Source organism: Acomys minous (assembly GCF_964271855.1).
Source record: "Acomys minous genome assembly, chromosome: 3".
In the NCBI taxonomy this organism is placed as follows: Eukaryota; Metazoa; Chordata; class Mammalia; order Rodentia; family Muridae; genus Acomys; species Acomys minous.
This window is the reverse complement of record NC_140485.1, coordinates 135,354,172-135,373,013: the sequence shown is the minus strand read 5'-3', so window position 1 is coordinate 135,373,013 and position 18,842 is coordinate 135,354,172. Positions and strand designations below refer to the sequence as shown.

General features: G+C 39.7%; 1 long non-coding RNA gene across 1 annotated transcript in view; it reads left to right on the top strand.

The window, feature by feature from the left end:
* LOC311593285 overlaps positions 1-18,842 on the top strand; it is a 187,193-nt gene that overhangs the window by 100,998 nt on the left and 67,353 nt on the right. The gene's annotated exons all lie outside the window — the stretch shown is intronic.

The window sequence follows — 18,842 nt, the reverse complement described above, 5'->3', positions numbered from 1 at the left end:
ATGCATTAAAGATTTTATTTAGTTTATTTACCAGTGAGGAAGCTGGTAAGATGTTAAGTACAAAGAAGACACACAGAACAAGCCTGAGCACCAGAAGTGAGGAATGGTGGGAGAAAAACTGGCCAATAGCGAAAGGACAGCGACACGCAGCATTTGGACTCACTTCCTTCATATGAAAAAAATATGAGAAAAATATCTATAGTATCCCCCAAAACAGAACTTAATTGCATCTCTATGAACCAAGCATCTTGATTGACCATCACCCCAAACAACTTCAGAGCCATCAAAAATGGCTTCCATTCCCAGGGAGTTGCAGAGAAGCTCAGAGACACTGAAAGCTATACATGGGACATCAACAGTGCCATCTGATGGTCAGCACCAGGCATTCCTTGAAGGTCAGAGGGAAAATTCCCTACCTTCTGGGAGGTAACAGAATTTAATACTTGGCTTCTTCTGTGCTGTCTACCCACAATCTCTCTTGGCCAATTATTTTATCTTTCTCCAGATATGTAAGTATATAAAATGGGTATATAAATCTAATTTACTGCTAATAAATTAGAAACTTATCTTTAGTTATTTTGTATATGCATAATTTAATAATTTATTAAAGATGGAAACATGTTTTCATACTAATGGCAGGAATATGATTTTTTTATATAGAAAGGATCAATTTTCATGGACCTCTTGACCCTGCATGATGTAGATTATCTTCAATGTTTTTCAGAGTCCCTTGGTATTTTGATCCTGTAGTCTTCAATGCTGAGACCACCACTCATACATACATATTCTAAAATGGCAGACATATATTGAGGGCCATTTCAGAACTTGGAGGAATATTTGTCTTAATTCCAAGTTAAGTTTGTCAGATTTACTGTTATGGAAGTCCACAACTCAGTCAGCAACTTTTAAATAAAAAATTTAAGGACATGTATATATTATATATATATATATATATATATATATATATATATATATATATATATATATATATATGACAATGTTATTTTGGTACATGTTGAGGAATGATAGCAGAAAAATATTGTCTTTGTTTTCCATAATTACACTGTCATGTCCCTATAAAAGCAGAAAATAGTGTGCATGGTAAAGCACTGTAATTCGGTGCATATAATAACCTCAAATGTGAGTCTAGATGTTTCATGCATCACTTGTTGGCGTTGTGTTGTGATGGTGTCAGGAGAGCAAAGTGTGCATGTTGTAGATTCAATACCAAGAATGCAGTTAAATCACACTGCGCAAAATTGGTGAGTACTGACAGACATACCTGAGATTCATTATACGTTTGGTTTTTAATTAATTTTTGGTTATTGCATACTTTAAAAAAATCACTTATTATTGCCAAATTTTGCATCCATTTACAGGATGTCATGGGGGTGACTCACAGTTTAAAAAATCTGGGCTGTGGATTATGGCACCTGGGTTTATTATTGTTTCCGTTATGATACCATTAAATTTTATAATAGGAATAGTCAGTGAATAAAACAGGGGTGCTAAGGGATTCCAATGTATTTGAAATGGTGTTTTCATCTTTTCCACCTTTTTGTCTGTACCCACGCACTATGCATTCGATGCTTGTCTAACACTTTCTTTCAAAGTACTTACTGTTGTTTTGATTGGGCCACACTCAGAACAAATACTCCTTGGTATTAAAGCATTGCTCTTGTGAACGTCTCTACTGTCACTAGGTGAGACCTCTCACTAGTGGCTGTGGCTTCGTCCATGTGCAGCAAAGCTGGTTTGCCCTCACACTTTCCTACATCCATGTTGCTAATGAAAGGACTGGTCCTCCTTCACTTCTGTCTCTTAGACATCCTTGGTCCAAAATCATCCAGTATCGGCCATTCCCAATTAATCTAGTGAAGCCAGTGACTCCAAGTCGGCTTCAAAAGGCATTCCGTTAGGGGAGGTTTTCTGGGGCAGTGCTGATGCCATCCACTGTCATTACTGCACCAGTGTGTGATTTTTCCATGCTAATAAAAACATCTAGGCTGAGAAATAAAAGAATTAATGGAGTAGAGGTTTCCAAATTTGAGAATTTGACTTTACTCATTTAGTTATTTTTCCATAACCTAGCTTGTCTTCTGAATCTAGGACCTTCCAACTCTAAGAATGCCATCCATCATGATAGAAAGAAATCCATTTAAACACACGGTGCTTAAGGGAAACACGAACTTTAAAAAATCATGAAATTAAACTCTCAAAGCATGTATTTTATGCCATCTGCCTACCTTAAAAGATTTTCAAGCAAAAATTGCTCACATCATTTAAAAATAAAGATGAGATAAATAGAATAAGTAAATTTTGTGTGTGATTAAATTATCATTGAAATTTTGGGCTCCGTATGTATGCATCACTTTTATTCAATGATGATAAATGTGTGCAATTATTTACTTTTTAAGAAATAAACATTTTTCTAAAAAAACAACTTTCAAAATTACCATTAAATTATATTATTATCCGGAGCTGGGCATGGTGGGGCACGCCTATAATCCCAGCACTCAGGGAGGCACAGGCAGGCAATCGCTGTGAGGCTAGCTTGGTCTACAAAGTGAGGCTAGAGAGCAACACTGGGCCTGCTCAGCTATTGTGCTGTGAAGCGTGTTATTAAACAAATATAAAAGTCTCAATTATTTGTGGGAGAGCCGAGTTAAGAGAGGAAGTGAGGAACAAACACAGTTTTTTAAAGATAAATCTAAGATTGCGTCCTTCTTGTACCTGTTAATTCCAGGATTGCAGGCATGTGACACCACTTGCCCTATCACACAATATATTCTATATCTTTGCTGCGGTTTAAATAAGAATGCACTCCATGGGCCCACATATTTGAATGCTTAGTCACCATTTGAAAAGGATTGGAAGGAGTAGGGGTGTAGCCTTGTTGGAGGAAGTGTGTGTGTGTGTGTGTGTGTGTGTGTGTGTGTGTGTGTGTGTATGTGTGTGTGTGTGTTCTGTTTTGAAGTTTAAAAAGCCCATGCCAAGCCCAGTGTTGCTCTCTAGGCCTGTGGATCAGAATGTAGTGCTCAGCTACTGCTCCAGGGTCACTTGTATTGCCATGATCCCCATGGTGACCATGGACTCACCCTCTGAGACTGCAAGCACGCCCCCACTTAAATGCTTTGTCATGTAAGAGTTGCCTTGGTCATGGTGTCCCTTCACATCAACAGAACAGTGGCTAAGTCGACATTAAAATGCTTTAGGTGTATCTTTACATTGTAGACATCAAAAGCACACAAAAAGTAACAGTTTTAAGACAATGATATCAAACAAATAAAAACAACTGTTTTCATCATTTTCTTCTGTGTACTAGTCTAATATTTTACTTTGGAAATCAGAACTCCAAAGTAATGATTTGAGTTTATTTATATATTGCTAAGCTTATGCTTTTTTCTCTAGGTTTTTCAAATACTGCCACGAGCCTTTAAAAGGTGTCATTCTTAGGGCTGGAGAGATGACTAAGCTATTAAGAGCATGCACTGCTGTTTAAGAAGGCCTGAGTTTGTGTCCCAGCACCAATATGAGGTGGATCACAACGACATTCAATTTCATTTCCAGTGAGCCCAGTACCCCTTTCTGACCTCTACGCTTATTGACACATACATACATACATACATACATACATACATATACATATAATTAAAATTAAAGACATCATTTTAAAAGGGGAGCTTTAATTCTTAAAGGGAATTACACTTTCTCCATTGAGACTCCGTCAACTGGATGATAGAGAAATCACTGTGGCTACCCAGCAACACACTCGCATTGCTAGCGATCTACTGCTTTTTTTCCCCAGCAGATTCTCGAAGGAGTCGGTGGATGTGCTTGCTCTTCATGGATTGAGACTTTAAAAATGACACAACATTGGCTGGTGGAATCAAAGCTTCCACTTGGTGTCTGCTGGCATATTTCTGAGCTGTGTTCCTTGCACCAGAATTTATATCAATGAAAAAACAAAGGGCACTCTATGTCCCTATATGAAAACTGTCATCACGGCTGCCTTTAACCAGAAGTCAGCTTTTCCCAGCTGAGGATGCAAACCCATACAGATGTGTAACATAGGCGCCCCAGTAGTTTTCATTTAGCTGAGCTGTGTGGCTAAGATACCATCGGAGTTGTTAATCCACAGTGCAGGAGAGGCTATCTGTAATTGATCTGCTCTGCAATGGCCTCCTTCAAGGGATGCCTCCTATTGGAAAAGTGGCTGCTGGTTGGCTAAGCAAAGGTCTGCGAAAGCAAAGATCTCACAGGCCCTTCCTTCTATTGTGTGCTTTCTCTCATTGAAAGGTAGCAGGATCAGAGTTTCCATGTCAGTGAGTGCCAAAATCACTTCTTTTTTTTTACGATACTTGAGAAATCATCTTAAATTTGGGGACATTTGTATGCATACAACCTAATTGTGGAACTCCCTTTTCCCTGCACCCTGGTTTGATTTGGAGTTTCCAACGCACAGCGTATTCCCATCTAGTCTTAAGGTGAGGCTACAATTTTAGCATCTCTAGCAGTGTGTGCTCGGTTAGTCTCTTATCACTTTTTACACAAACGTACCCGGGAATAGAGAATCTCAACCAAGCAGTCTCCTCCATCAGATCCATCAGATTGGCTTTTGGGGAGAGAATGGACTGTGGGGCATCTCACTGATTGATGACTGAGGGTCAGTGTACTGTGGGCGGGGCCACCGCGAGGCAGAGCTGTATGAAAGCGCAGGCTGAGCAAGCCAGGGAGAGCAAACCAGCAAGCAGTCCTCCTTCATGGCCCCTGCTTCAGTTCTTGCCTCTGGTGTCCTACCTTGAAGTTCTGCCCTGGTTTCCCTTCATGGTGGACTAGAACTGTAAGCTAAAGTTAAGCCCCTTCTCCTGCAAGGCGCATTAAGTCATCGTGTTTTATCACGGCAATAGAAAGCAGAGCGAGACACAAGAATAAGGTAGTATACCAATCATGCATTTTCTCTCTGGAAATTAAGTAACACTTCCTTAAGTGCTTAGAGATCCTACCAGTATATTTCCATGGATTTAAGCAACTCAGAACCTATTTTACTGCTAAATAATAGTGACTTTTTTGCTGTGAAATGCTTTACTAATATTAGTCAGACCAGGGTAGGTCATACATTAGCTCCTGGAATAGATGATTATCCCTCCTTTCAAATGATAGGCCCCATTTAAACAGCAGAGGGGATTGGCTGAACGCAGCACCTGCAAGTCAACTTGGTGCACCATTTCCAGCCCCCGTTCTTAGTCTCTTAGAGTATTCTGCATTGTTTCCTTCCCCACTCATTTCTCTTAAAGAAAAGAAATAGCTTTTAAGAGAAATATGTGCATTAAGATGTTGTGGTCTTTAAAGCATTTGATGCATGGGTTATGAATTAGTAAGGGTCGGGATCTTCGACATTAACTGAGTTATCCTGGAAAGGAATAATAGTTATGAGTTATTCGACTCAGCCAGCCACCGTGGGCATTCGACACTAAAGCCGCACACCTTCATATTGGCATCTACGTTTCTCTCTCTAGAATAACTTGTTCACAAAGGCAGGAAAAGTCACCATTTGTATTACTTTGTATAGCCTTTGAGCTCATCTAGCAAACGGCCCTCATCTTCACCTACCTCTCCACGGGTAATGTGAGGCGTCTCCAAAGTGCCTCACTCTCTGCCCTAGTTAGCTTTACTGGTCAACATGAGAAGGGAGTCTTAATTGTGGACTTGCCCAGACCAAATTGTGTGTGTGTGTGTGTGTGTGTGTGTGTGTGTGTGTGTGTGTGTGTGTATGTGTGTGTAGGATGTTGGATGTTAATGATGTAGGAGAACCAAGCCCCCTGTGAGCAGCACCAACCCTTGACAGATAGCCCTGGGCAGTATAAGAAAGCCAGCAAAATATGAGTCTATGAGGGAGCCATGTTGTCTGCTTCAAGTTCTTTTTTCGGCTCCCATCAGTGATGAGCTGTGACCTGGAAGTACAAGCCCAATAAAACCTTTCCTTCCCTCAGTTGTCTGCTGTCCGAGTATTTCATCACAGCAACAAAGGAAACCCAGACAGACAGTCCCCTCGTGCTGTTCAAGTGAATGTGTACACCTTCCTGCACTAGAGGAACAGGGAGCAGCTCTAGGCATCTCCAAAGGTGTGTGCTTATGGTGGCCTAGTGTCAAAGAGACCAAAGACAAAGCAATTAAACTGAAAAGTCACAGGAAAGGAATGCAAATTGCAACTTTAAAACAAATCTTAGTATAGCAAAGAAAGTGGGAATTTATTTCCCAGGTCTCTCATCAGTATCTTAGCTATCTTTTCTCTGCTGTATATTTTTTTAAAAAATATTATGAGATACTGATTGTGACGAAGGGTACAGAAATAGAGGAGAAACATAGTTGGCTATGTGCAGGGGACACTTGCAACACCTATGCACTTGGTCCACTTCTGCACAGGACTCCACGTTGGACACTGAGAGTGGGACCTAAAGGTGCAGGCCTGTTCCCTGTCCTAACAGAGTTGCAGAAAACAGACTGCGCGTGGGTAAGCTGAAACCACAGAAGAATTAAATGGTGCCTTTGGACTGCTATAATATGGTCTTGGCGAACTTTGTTGTCTAACACGTCATCTCACAAATGTTAGAAATACTGTCTTAGTCATTCAGAGTGTCTCACAAATCAGTGAAGTTCCCACTAACCTCCAATTCTTTATGTTTCTAAGAAATTTAGTAGATAGGCATGTGTTCATGAGTCTGCAGGCATGCATATATGCCACTGGGTGGGTATGGATGTAGGTCAGAGATAAACTTTAGTTGTTATGATAAACCTTACTTGTTATTTTTTTTTCATGAGCTGCACACCTGGGGTGGGGAGGGAAAGAGAGAGAAAGAGAGAGGGGGTAAAGAGGGAGTGGGAGAGGGAGATGGAGGGAGGCAGAGACAGAGAGAGAGGAAAGAGAGAGAGAGAGAGAGAGAGAGAGACAGACAGACAGACAGACAGACAGACAAGAGTCCCTGTATGTGTATCTGTGTCTGTATGTATGTGTGTGGGTGTGTGTGGACAAGTGTAGGAGGTCAGGCATCAACCTGAGGCATTGTTTCCCTTTAGGAAGATTCCCCAATTTTGAGCCAAGGTCTTTCACTTTGACATAGGTCAGATAAATTCACAAATTGAACTGGCAAACTAGAGTGGCTAGCCTACAAGCTCCGAGGGCCTTCTTGTCTCTGTCTCTTTAGTACTGGGATTAAAAGAGGGTACCAGCCTTTTGCCTGGGTCCCAGGCATCTAAGTCCCATGCTCATGGGTTTTTGCTGTTATTGTTGGTTGGTTGGTTTGTCTGTTTGTTTGGCAAGCGCTCTATGACTGATCTCTCTCTACCTTATGCCCAATCTCAAGATAATGTCTCTTCCTAGGACCTGGGACTCACCAATTGTGTTCATCTGGCTAGCCAGCAAGCTCCCAGGATGGTGTGTCTGCCTCTGTAGTGCCGGGATAGCAAGCGTGTCCTATCACATGCGGCCTTTCACAAGGTTCCGGCATTGCAGTCAGGCCCTGTGCTGGCTGGCCCCCCTCTAGCCCTTTAAAACTCTTTTTATATAATGAAAAGATGTATTAGAAATGCTTGCTTCTAATAAAATATAATCTGCTGGAGATAAGCATTTGACTGAAGTCTGCTTACTGCCACGTGTTAGCCTTTTGTCACTATGACAAGGCACCTGGCACAAACCAGTTAATGGATGAGGCCTTACTTTAATTCAGCGTTCCAGTCCATAGTTAGCTGGTTCCATTGCCATGGGCAGTGGTGGAACAAAACACCATGGAGGCAAATCATGTAGCAGAGGATGCTGTGTGCCTCATGATGTTCAAGAAGCAGAAAGTGGCAGAGAGGAAGCCCATGGGGGCAAAAAATCTACGTAGCCGTAGGATTCTGGAGAAATGTTGTAAGGCAGAGTCAAACAAGACTCAGAAAGGAAAAGGCAAGTTTATAAGACCCTCCTGAAGGCAGAGCTGTCTGTGGATCCACAGTCTGGACTGTGCAGATGGCATTAGCATTTGGCCGTGATCACAAGGTTTCCTTTCACACAATAGTGTGGGCCCACCATAGATGATTCTCTTTTCTCTTTCTTCTATTCCTTAGACTCTTAAGAGTAAGTGCAAGGATTTTTCATTTGAATTTTAGGAGCTTTTATTTCTTATTTCTTTAAATACTTTTGAGCTTATTGTTTCAGATTATATACTGAGGACATTTTGTGGATGAGTAACTATAATATCTACAAACATGGTCTTGCTCTCCAAATCACAGAGTACTTATAGAATATTTTATTCAGATATGTCTGTTACGATGCATCTGACAGCATGTTTCTGTTGGTCAATAAGGAGCCTACGTCAAGCATTCGTTTTGTGAGTATTTTATTGAGTATTTTTGCATCAATGTTCATAAGAGAAATTGGTCTGAAATTCTCTTTTTTGTTGGGTCTTTATGGGGTTTAGGTATCAACGTGACTATGCCTCATAGAAAGAATTTGGTAATGTTCCATCCATTTTTATCTTTTGGAGTAGCTTGAAGAGTATCAGTATTAGCTCCTCTTTGAAGGTCTGGTAGAATTCTGCATTGAAGCCATCTGGCCCTGGGCTTTTTTTTTTTTTTTTTGGTTGGGAGACTATCAATGATTGCTTCTATTTCTATAGGTGAAATAGGGCTATTTAATTTGTTTATCTGATCTTGATTCAATTTTAGCAAATGGAATTAGTCAAGAAAATTGTCCATTTTCCTTAGATTTTCAAATTTTGTGGCATGAATGCCTTTGAAGTAGGTTCTTCTGATTCTTCATATTTCTTTAGTGTCTGTTGTTATGTCTCCCTTTTCAGCATGTTACACTGTTGAAGGATATTGGTCTACTTTCTTAACTTCTGTACATTGTTCATATGATCCATTCATGATTCTTATAAAATATACAAGTGACTCAAATTTGACTTGAGTCTAAAAGGAAACAGCATGATAAGTAAACCCTTTTCTGTTGATCTTCCAGGTAGAAAGTAAGGTGCATTTTGTACAACTTTGTCCTATGAGGGACATTATCAAGGCTGGGTCTTCTTTCTTGCTCTCTCATGCTGTTCCTCTTGCTGCAGCTCTCCTAGTCTCACTCATCAGTGCCTCTTGTGAAAGACAATTGTGCCTCTGGATTTGCCACCTCAGCCTGCCCAAGCAAAATGCCAGAGATTAGGTGTCTGCTAACTGGTATTTGCCTATTGCTGTTCTGGAAGCTGGGAAGTCCAACCAAGATTCTAGCAGAGTAGGCTTTTGCTCTTGGCTTGCTGATGGCTGCCATCTTGGTAGGAGCTCTCATGACATCTTTGAGCCCCTGGGATCTCTTATAATGGCACCAATCCCGACTAAAGTTCACTTTTGTGACCAATTCCAGGTTTGATTGCTTGTCCAGATTACCATTTCAAAAGGTCATCACACTGGAAGCTAATTTTTCAACCTAGGAATGCAATGCAGGGGCACAAATATTCAGTTCACATAAATTCCTAACAAAAGATGCACCCAATATCTTTCTCTAAGTGACACAAGGCAACCGTTTTCTAAGAGTTTGTGTCATTCAGTTCCATACATAAGAATGAAAAGTACAATGTTCATTGTTTCTTCCTAGAAATTTAAATTAAATGGTTGATTACAGTTTCACAATACATAGGGTCAGGAGAAATCCAAAGTTGGATTAGAACTAATTTGCAAGTGATAAACTTGCCTGCTACAAGAATAAAAAAAAAGAAGTGTGAATATATGTGCTTTAAAATTGGAGAGTAGGCTGCACCATGATTGTATGACCCTTCTGTGCACAGGGAGCTGGTACCGGGTAGCCTCATGTCTACCCTACTGCAAAATACTTCAGGGCATGATGACAGTGCCACGGTGTGCTAACACTTTTCTCAGAACATATCATCTAAATTTCCATGTGAGAAACTTCAAACTTAATTTGTTACTATAATTTGTTATATAAGTAACTTAGGTGATTAGAGGAATATTTGAAAATATAAGTAGCAAAAAGACAACGCCCTCCATAATATAACCATTTAAGATCTCTTTCCCTCCCTCCCTTAAATAAGTACCTGCACACATATATGAACTTTTGTGTAATAGTCAACATATGCAATTAAGAGGCATGTACTAATACTTGATATATGTCACTATAGCCTCTTTTTGCTTACTAAGGTATGTATCATGAGTAATTTGCACCGTGACTTTGCATTGATTATTGTAGGACACTTAGATGATTCTGACATTTATCTTTAATTTAAGTAGATTTCATAATGAACAGAAGTCATGTACAGTTGCTCACCTGTGCCATTCTATCCTTGAGGATAAGCATGTGGACTTCAGCCTGTAGATGCAGAAATTGAGCACAGCTTGCTCAACAGTTGCAAACCCCCCTCTGAACAATATGACGTTTCTAGTTCTCTAGGAATCATTTTAAGTGTGTACTTCCCCAAATGCACACTAAAGCATTATCACCTGAAATTTGTTTTTAGTTTCTTAATCAAAAGAAGGTCATTCACATGGATTTTGTTTACTAGCAAGGCTTAACAATTCTTTATGCTCATTAACAATGTGTATTTTGTTTGTTTTCTGGAATGTCTTCCCATTCTTTTAGGACTGTTTTTGTTGGAGCAGCATATATAAAAGTTGAAGAAATAATGAGAATGTGGTATTTTGCAAATACATTTCAATTAATATTTATTTGTGGAGCGCTTTTAAAGTTGAGTTTTTTTTATTTTTATGTGTGGTGAGAGCCCTATTTTTTTTGACTAGCTTTATTTCCTTTTCTCTGAGAGTTGGAATGTGCCCTCAGCTGTGGTGAATATTAGAAAAGATATTCTGTTTTCAAAAGGAAACTTCTAAATAATTCATTCATGGAAAAGCTGTTGGAACATCCAAATTCTCTGTCCTGCTCTATTATTTGCAAACTTTATAGAAGTTTCTGTTCTTTTTTTTTTTTTTAACCCATTGGAAAAAATTATTTTTCCAATTATCAACATCCAGTCACTCACTATATTTGCATTGGATACATAACACATACCTCTACTTAGGACATTCTAGAATATACTCAGCAAAGAGGGATTTATCTGAAGACGTAAAACAGCATCAAAGCCAAGTGAAGCTCCCCACATATTACTCAGTAGGCAATCAAAGAAAATGATTGCTACAGAGACATACCATAATCTGCGTATTTTCAAAAATGTGCAAATCCTAATGGACACCTCTTGCCATTCTCCCACCATCTTGCTTTAAATCCCAACGTTTCACAAACTGAAAACTACGTAAACAGATGTGTTGGCCCGAATGCTCGAGGGTGTGACTCTTACAGCTTTGGCTCTGAACTTCCTTCTTCCTGTAGTAACTTCTTTTCTTCCTAACTGTACGGAGGATTAGGTATTACTAAAGAATAACTTGTTTCCTTTACAAGGCGACATTTCTAATTTATACTGATGCTAATGATAGCTTGGCTACAGTGCTAGACTTTTGTTAGAGGTTTGGTGGACACGGAGATTCAGTTTTACAAGTTGACTTGCCCTTTGTAGCTTTCTTTTATTTTATTGTATTTATCTACTTACTATTCCCTATCAAGGGGCAGCAGCAGCCTGGCAAAGAGTAACAGGGTGGTGTCCAAATCTATTTAATCGCTTTCCAAAAACTATGCTTATAAATATTTTGTTTCCAGTCATATATCAATTTTACTTCTTCAATAGTCTACCCTGAAGTGGAAAAAGGCGGAGTTAGATAAAGCAGCATTCGTGACTTAGATCACAGGGCTTTCCCACCTACCTGAGCAGTGGATACATGGACAGCTGGCAAAAGCTGCTAACAGGAATGGCGCATGCCTTTAATCCCAGCACTCGGGAGGCAGAGGCAGACGGATCACTGTGAGTTCGAGGCCAGCCTGGTCTACAAAGTGAGTCCAGGACAGCCCAAGGCTACACAGAGAAACCCTGTCTTGAAAAACCAAAAAAAAAAAAAAAGAATGCAAGGAGCCTAGAGTTGCAGCCTGAAATGCTGAAGCGGTGACAAAAGCTCCGAGGTGTCAACCCTCTGTGGCCGTGGCCATTATTCCTTCTAGTGTCACTAAGCAGAGGATGCCGTGTTCTCGGGTTTTAAGTGTCCCCTTTTATAGAAATAAGTGGGTCAGCTTTTCGGAGGACGAGAGGCCGTCAAGTTGAGCTGCGGATGCTTTTCCATGAGAAGTAAGACAAGATGATTTGGAAGCAAGCAGCATTTCAGCCCTGGATCACAATGACATCTGTTACAACACAGTATTAACCGTAAAACCCCACATGGTGCTGGAAATGAAACAAGGGAAGAAAAATGCTACAAAATGCAAATCTTGCAGCTTTTGTCTCAAATGCATAGTATCCGCCAGCTGACGTTGTGTATGTGGGTAAAGAAAATAAATATATTGAAATGTGACACTCTGACTAACAGCATAATTGGATAGTTTTCTTCAATGGCCATGTAGAGTTATAATTGTCAGATATGTTGATCTGATTTCACCAAGAAAATTGTCCGAGCTTAGGCTGCCTCCTCTTAGAAAGAATGCAATACCAAGAGACATATCAACTCAAATGCACGCAGCAGGAAAACGCAAAGTTATTGCCAATTGAAGTTCTAATTATCACTGGACCCAACTTCCCGGAGCCTTTTCTTTCTTTTCTCTTCCGCTTAGCTGCCTTCAGCAATTTCATTACTCAGCAGTTGTGGACATATGAAATCAAGGCAAATGTATTGGAAATTGCCAATGGGTTATTAGATTTCAGCTCACCTTTCTGTGTGCCTCGTTCTTGATTTACATGGAATTTTGTTTGCATGGAAACTAAAGTCTAATATAGAATTAGATCTGGGACAAAGGGCAGACCTATCAGAGTGCTAACAGGGGAGTCTAACTATAAGAGACTTGGAGTTATAACCAGACAAGGGCATTTATGTAGATTAAATCTTGCAAGGATTAGTGGTTGAAAGGAAGCTACCATTGATGGCTAAGTATGCTTTCCTCACTGACTGGCTCTGGGCCAGTCATATTTCATTACATTTAAGAAAACAAAGAGCTGGTCAGATTAGATCCAAAGACTGTGACAACAACGACAACAACAATAATAATAATTTTAGATTTTTTTTTTCGAGACAGGGTTTCTCTGTGTAGCCTTGACTGTCCTGGACTCACTTTGTAGACCAGGCTGGCGTCGAACTCACAGCGATCCGCCTGCCTCTGCCTCCCGAGTGCTGGGATTAAAGGCATGCGCCACCACACCCGGCCCTTTTAATTTTACTTGGATAAGTATGTGCATCCTGTATGTGCTTAGTGCCTGAGAAAGTTAAAAAAAATAGTGTCAGAGCCCCTGGAACTGGAGTTAGGATTGATTGTGAACCACCGTGTAGGTTCTGGCAATCAAACCTCTGGAACAAGTGCTCTAAACCAATAATAACCCATTTCTCCAGCCCCAACATACAATTTTTTAACGATTATTTTCTAAGTATGAATTGAGACCCAAGAAAACAATTATGAATTCTTCATTCTTTCTATTTTCAGTTTACCACTCTCAGCCTTTCTTTTAAATAACATTTAAAGAGTATCACCTATGGAGTACTAATTAATTGCTGGGCCGCAACTTTCAAATGGTTCTTACTGGCCCTGGGCAGTGCATACGCTCTCATTTATTTATTTGTTATTCCATTGCTAATGCAAAGGGTTAAAGAAACAATGCTAGAGCATGTAAGGGAATTGTCAGTGAGGGGAGCACAGAGCCATCCCTAGCTGCAAGCCCTGACTGCACTGTGTGTTGTAGATGGCTGAGAACATGGCGGATGCAGAACACGCTGAATAGGATGCTCTGTGGGGAAGGAAGAACATGACCCATAGTGAGAGTTGGCAACTGGACTTGAGTGTAAAAAGGTTACTCTATGTCCAGCGTTTGCGAGCGTAAATCCTTGAGGTCTGTAACCACGGAAACTTCATCATTTCATGAAGGTTCACCTGGCAAAAAGTGTAAGGAAGAACATTTGAAGAAAGTCAGTTTTATTAAGTACAAGATGTTCGGTTGTGCAGCTTGAAGTGAATACAGATGTCATGACTAGTTCATTTTTATTAAAAATTAGGAAATTGCTCAGATGGTATTTGGGAAAAACACATAAAATCTCAAATGATTCTCACTAGCCTGGCTATTCATTTATTTATTTATCCACTGCTGTATAAAGTGTTAAGGAAACAATATTAAAAATATAAATGAATTGGCAATGAGGGAAGCACAGCAATCCCAAGTTGCAAGCTTTAGTATGTGTGCACATGTGCATGCACACACACACATATATGTATATATTTGTTTTGTTTTGTAAAATTTTATTTTATTAATTTATTCATATCACATCTCAATGGTTATCCCCTATGTATTTGTTAAAGCTATAATTATATGTGATAATGTGTCTTACTGTAATACTATTCCTATTAGTTTTCATATAACTTCCATATTGAATTTATTCTTTTTAAAGTCTGTAATTCAGTGATCTTTTAGTAAATTTTCCATAATAAATTATCAGCATAATTCATTATTTAGCATTTTCACTGTCTCCAAAGACCTGTCATGCCAATTTATAGCTACTGTCTATTCCCACCCCAAGCCTTAAGCAGAAGCTACTTTACTTTCAACCTAGCAGAGCCACCTTTTCTGCTTCTTACTCTGGGGACTCTTGCTTCCTCTCCCTGCTCTCCTGCAAAATCCCTAGAGAAGGGAATGACTTCTGGGACCTTACTGGATGTTTCCATCAGGAAAAGTGTTATACACATACCGATCATTACGTGGAAAGGATTAGTGCTCAACAAAGATCCTTCCAAATCATTATCTATCTGTCTATCTATCTATCTATCTATCTATTATCTATATCTATCATCTGTCTATGTATCCATCCATCCACCCATATATATCTATCTCCTCCTTTCATTTTGTTTTCTTCTTTTTCTTAAAAAAATTATTTTTACTTATGCGTATGTGTGTATCTGTTTGAGTATCTACCACCCCAATTTCTCTGTCTGTCTCTGTCTCTGTCTCTGTCTCTGTCTCTGTCTCTGTCTCTCTCTCTCTGTCTCTCTCTCTCTCTCTCTCTCTCTCTCTCTCTCTCTCTCTCTCTCTCTGTGTGTGTATGTGTGTGTGTGTGTGTGTGTGTGTATGTGTGTGCTTCAGCAGAGAGCAGAAGAGGGTGTCAGATAACCTGGAGTTAGAATCCCCTGACTTAGAAGAAAGGAGCTGAACTCGAATGTGCTGCAGGACCAGCACTTTAAACCATCAGGCCATCTCACCAGCCTCTTGTTTTTCTTTTTTGATTTTTGAGACAGTGTGTAGCCCAAATGGGTCCCTGACTCATTTTCCCTGCCTCATCCCTGAAGATAACGTATGCCTGGCTCCCAGACCTTTCTAGGGAAATAGTGTCATTCAAGTTAGAGCTATGATTTGAGGAATGCTGGGATTATTCTTTGCTCTACAACTGTGTAGAAAAATAACACGTAAAAAGTAATGTGACCATCATTTTCATCATATGTATAAATATGGTAGGACTGTGAGGTGAGGTGGTGTCAGTCAGTGCATGGTGTTTGCTATATTCAACAAAAAAGTTTTCTTGTGATTTTAAAACGTCCCCTTTCTCATCAAGGGAAATACACCTTAAAATTTGAACACTTCATTAAATTAAACAAAATTAAAGCATGATTTTTAAAAATTGTACTCTTCTACGGTATTATTATATAATTCACTTGCATCTAACTCAAGCCCACCACTCTGTTATTATCTAAAGGATAGCTGCATGTCACCATCTACGGGTGTTCTGAGAAGGTTCTGGCGTCCCTCACAACACTCATATATTGAGTTCCTGTGGTGATTTGTGAGAGATGCAGCTAAGGAGAGCAGCCAACAAGTTGCTTGGAAACAATCAAAGATGAATTACATTGTTTTTGGAAACCCATCCAGCAATGCCTATGTGTGACTCAATATTTCCCTCTGAACTGGAAGAAAAGGATCTCAGATTCAGAAAAGATTTTTCTTGGGCCGAGATTTAGCTAAATATCAATTATCACTGGAAATAACTAGATGGCTATTGAGCTGGACCTTAAAGGATGAATGGAATCTCAGTAGTAAGAAGATGGCCAAGATGGAGCATTTCAAAGAAGTAAATTTTAACTCCCTCCATTCATTTATGTTTCCATTTATCATATATGTGGGTATGAACATAGTATCAACCCATGCTGACTAGGCTCTTCTGAGGTAAGAGGAAGTAATAAGCTTTAGTGGCTTATAAAATGAATGTTTCTAATTATTAGTATCCAGATGAACTTCCATGATTTGTTTTTAGCCCTTCCTTCCCTCCTTCCCTCCTTCCTCCTTCCCTCCCTCTGTCCTCTCTCTCCCTCCCTCCCTCCTTTCTCCCTCCCTCTCTCTCCCTCCTTCCCTCCCTCCCTCTCCCTTCCTCCCTTCCTTCTTCCCTTTCTTTGCTTTAGTTCTGAGCCTTGTCATGCACTCAGGACCCTGTTAACAGAGCAGGCTGTCTAGCACTCACTAGTTTGCCCACACAGACATGAAGGCAGATTCTCGAACCATGTAATGTCTTAGCTTTTTTGCACTCATGAATCATTTCTTCTCACACACAATCATACAACCAAAGCAAATAGTATGATTAGATATAAAAGCCCAGTGGTGAGTGAGGAAAAGATGGTTGGTTAAAATTATGAGCAAATGATATCACACATTTCAGTCTTACAACTCAAGTGATCTTGAGAAAAAAAATCACTGCTCAGGGGATAAATACTTCACTGGGAATAAGTGTGGATCAGTGAAAGAGCATCTTTGGGTCTTTGGTGAGGAAAATGGTCATAATTTTATCACATCAGCAGAAAACCAACTTGAACACACAATCATATTCATACATTCTCTCTCTCTCTCTCTCTCTCTCTCTCTCTCTCTCTCTCTCTCTCTCTCTCTCTCACACACACACACACACACACACACACCATACATACAAAAAATAGACTCTTTTTTTTTCAAATGATTGATGTTTAGAATGTAATAGACATACTTAAGTTGTCTGAAGACAGGTCATGGTAAAAAGGAAAAAAAAAAGCTTTTATGTGGCAGTTTATGGCCAATCATTTAGTCAAATTTTCATTAACTGTTGATGTGGATGTGTTTTGTAGACATGGTTGATAATGTACAGTCAGTGTACTTCAAATTAATAGTATGGCTGTAGCCTCTCCAATCAGTAAAGTCCTCTAGAGCAAAAGCTAAGATTTAGGCACTGGGCTGCTTCTCAGTGGACAAGACTATTTGCTGCTTTTGCAGAGAACACAGCTCCGCTCCAGCATCCCTGTCAGTCGGCTTCCAGCCATTCCCACTGCACGGGATCCAACAGCCCCTTCTTGCTCTGAGGCACCACTCACACACGTGGTACAGGGACGTACTTGCAGACAAGGCATCAACACATGCAGAGTAAACATAAATACATCTTTATATATGACTCAGTGAGGAAGGGAAAGCGAACCACACTGGTTTGTTATGTTTGGAACTTGCCTCTAATTATTTGATGCCATTTCCTAGAATAAGGCTCTAAAGGTGTAAGAATAGAATAGAATATGCATATAGATAGGTAAATGTGTACACTGTTCCACGGAAAATCCCACACTCATGACATGGTGCCCTTATTCTAGTCTGTTTATAGACAAAAGAGTTAATCAAATAAGAATTTTCTGGCCACTCAGAGGGCAGGAGAAGGAAGAGAAAGATGACTTGGGCATCTATTATTTTGTGATGCAAAATAATTCTACTAATTTTATCATTTATTTAAACTTTCTCAGTGCCTTGTTCTTATTATTACAAGAAGATAATACATTGCTAATGATGCTAATTTGTTTGCTACTCACTATGATGTACACGTGTGGAAATATGGTATAAGCTACAGATATTATGTTTACTCATCAATATTTGTTGCTTGGGAATGCAGAAAAAGCAGGTTCCATAAAATGCTGAAGAGTAGTGTGGACTGGGTTTAGGTCCACCAGTCCCCATAATCAAAAATAAATAAATAAATAAATAAAGCTAGCATGGTGGTGCAGTGGTACTCCCCTGTGAGCCCGGCACAGACAGCAGGATGCCCAGACCTCACTGGCCAGCTAGTCCTGCTGAATCGGTGCACTCCAAAATCAATGAGAGAGCCAGCCCTAAAAAATAAGATGGAAAACAATCAAGGAAGATACTTGACCTTTGTTCTTTACATACATGTGCACACATGTGTGCATCCATGTGACTATGTATGCATACACACACCACAAAACACCAGGTTTACTATATACATTAAGGCTATGGTATCCAGAACCAAGATTCAAAAAAATAGTTATCCAATGGCCTATCTTTATAAAATCACTATATTCTTGTGTTTTGGTGTCTTCAAAATACATCAGAATTGCCCAGATGGGTAGGAAAATATCAACGTTCCTTAAGGCATTTGCTCACCATCTCATGATCCCACCCAACACATTTGGGTTAGGAAGGGCCATGCATACACCCAATATCCTGGTCAGTTTCATTCTTTTCTTCCATGTTCCGCTGTCCACCTCTCTAACTCTCCAGCCTCTCTTGCAGTTTTTCATGGTCCTTGTCTTTAACTGGGTCAGATATTTCAGTGAAATTATTACCATTTACTAGTTAAGAATGAATTTATGATATTAGAGAAAGTTAGAAAATTGAGAAGTCTAATTCTTTCCATAACCCTCTGAGATAATTTGTAACACCCTGTGAGGGAGGAAATTGAAAGAATCCTGTAGTCTGACCAGGCCAAAAAGGATGTAT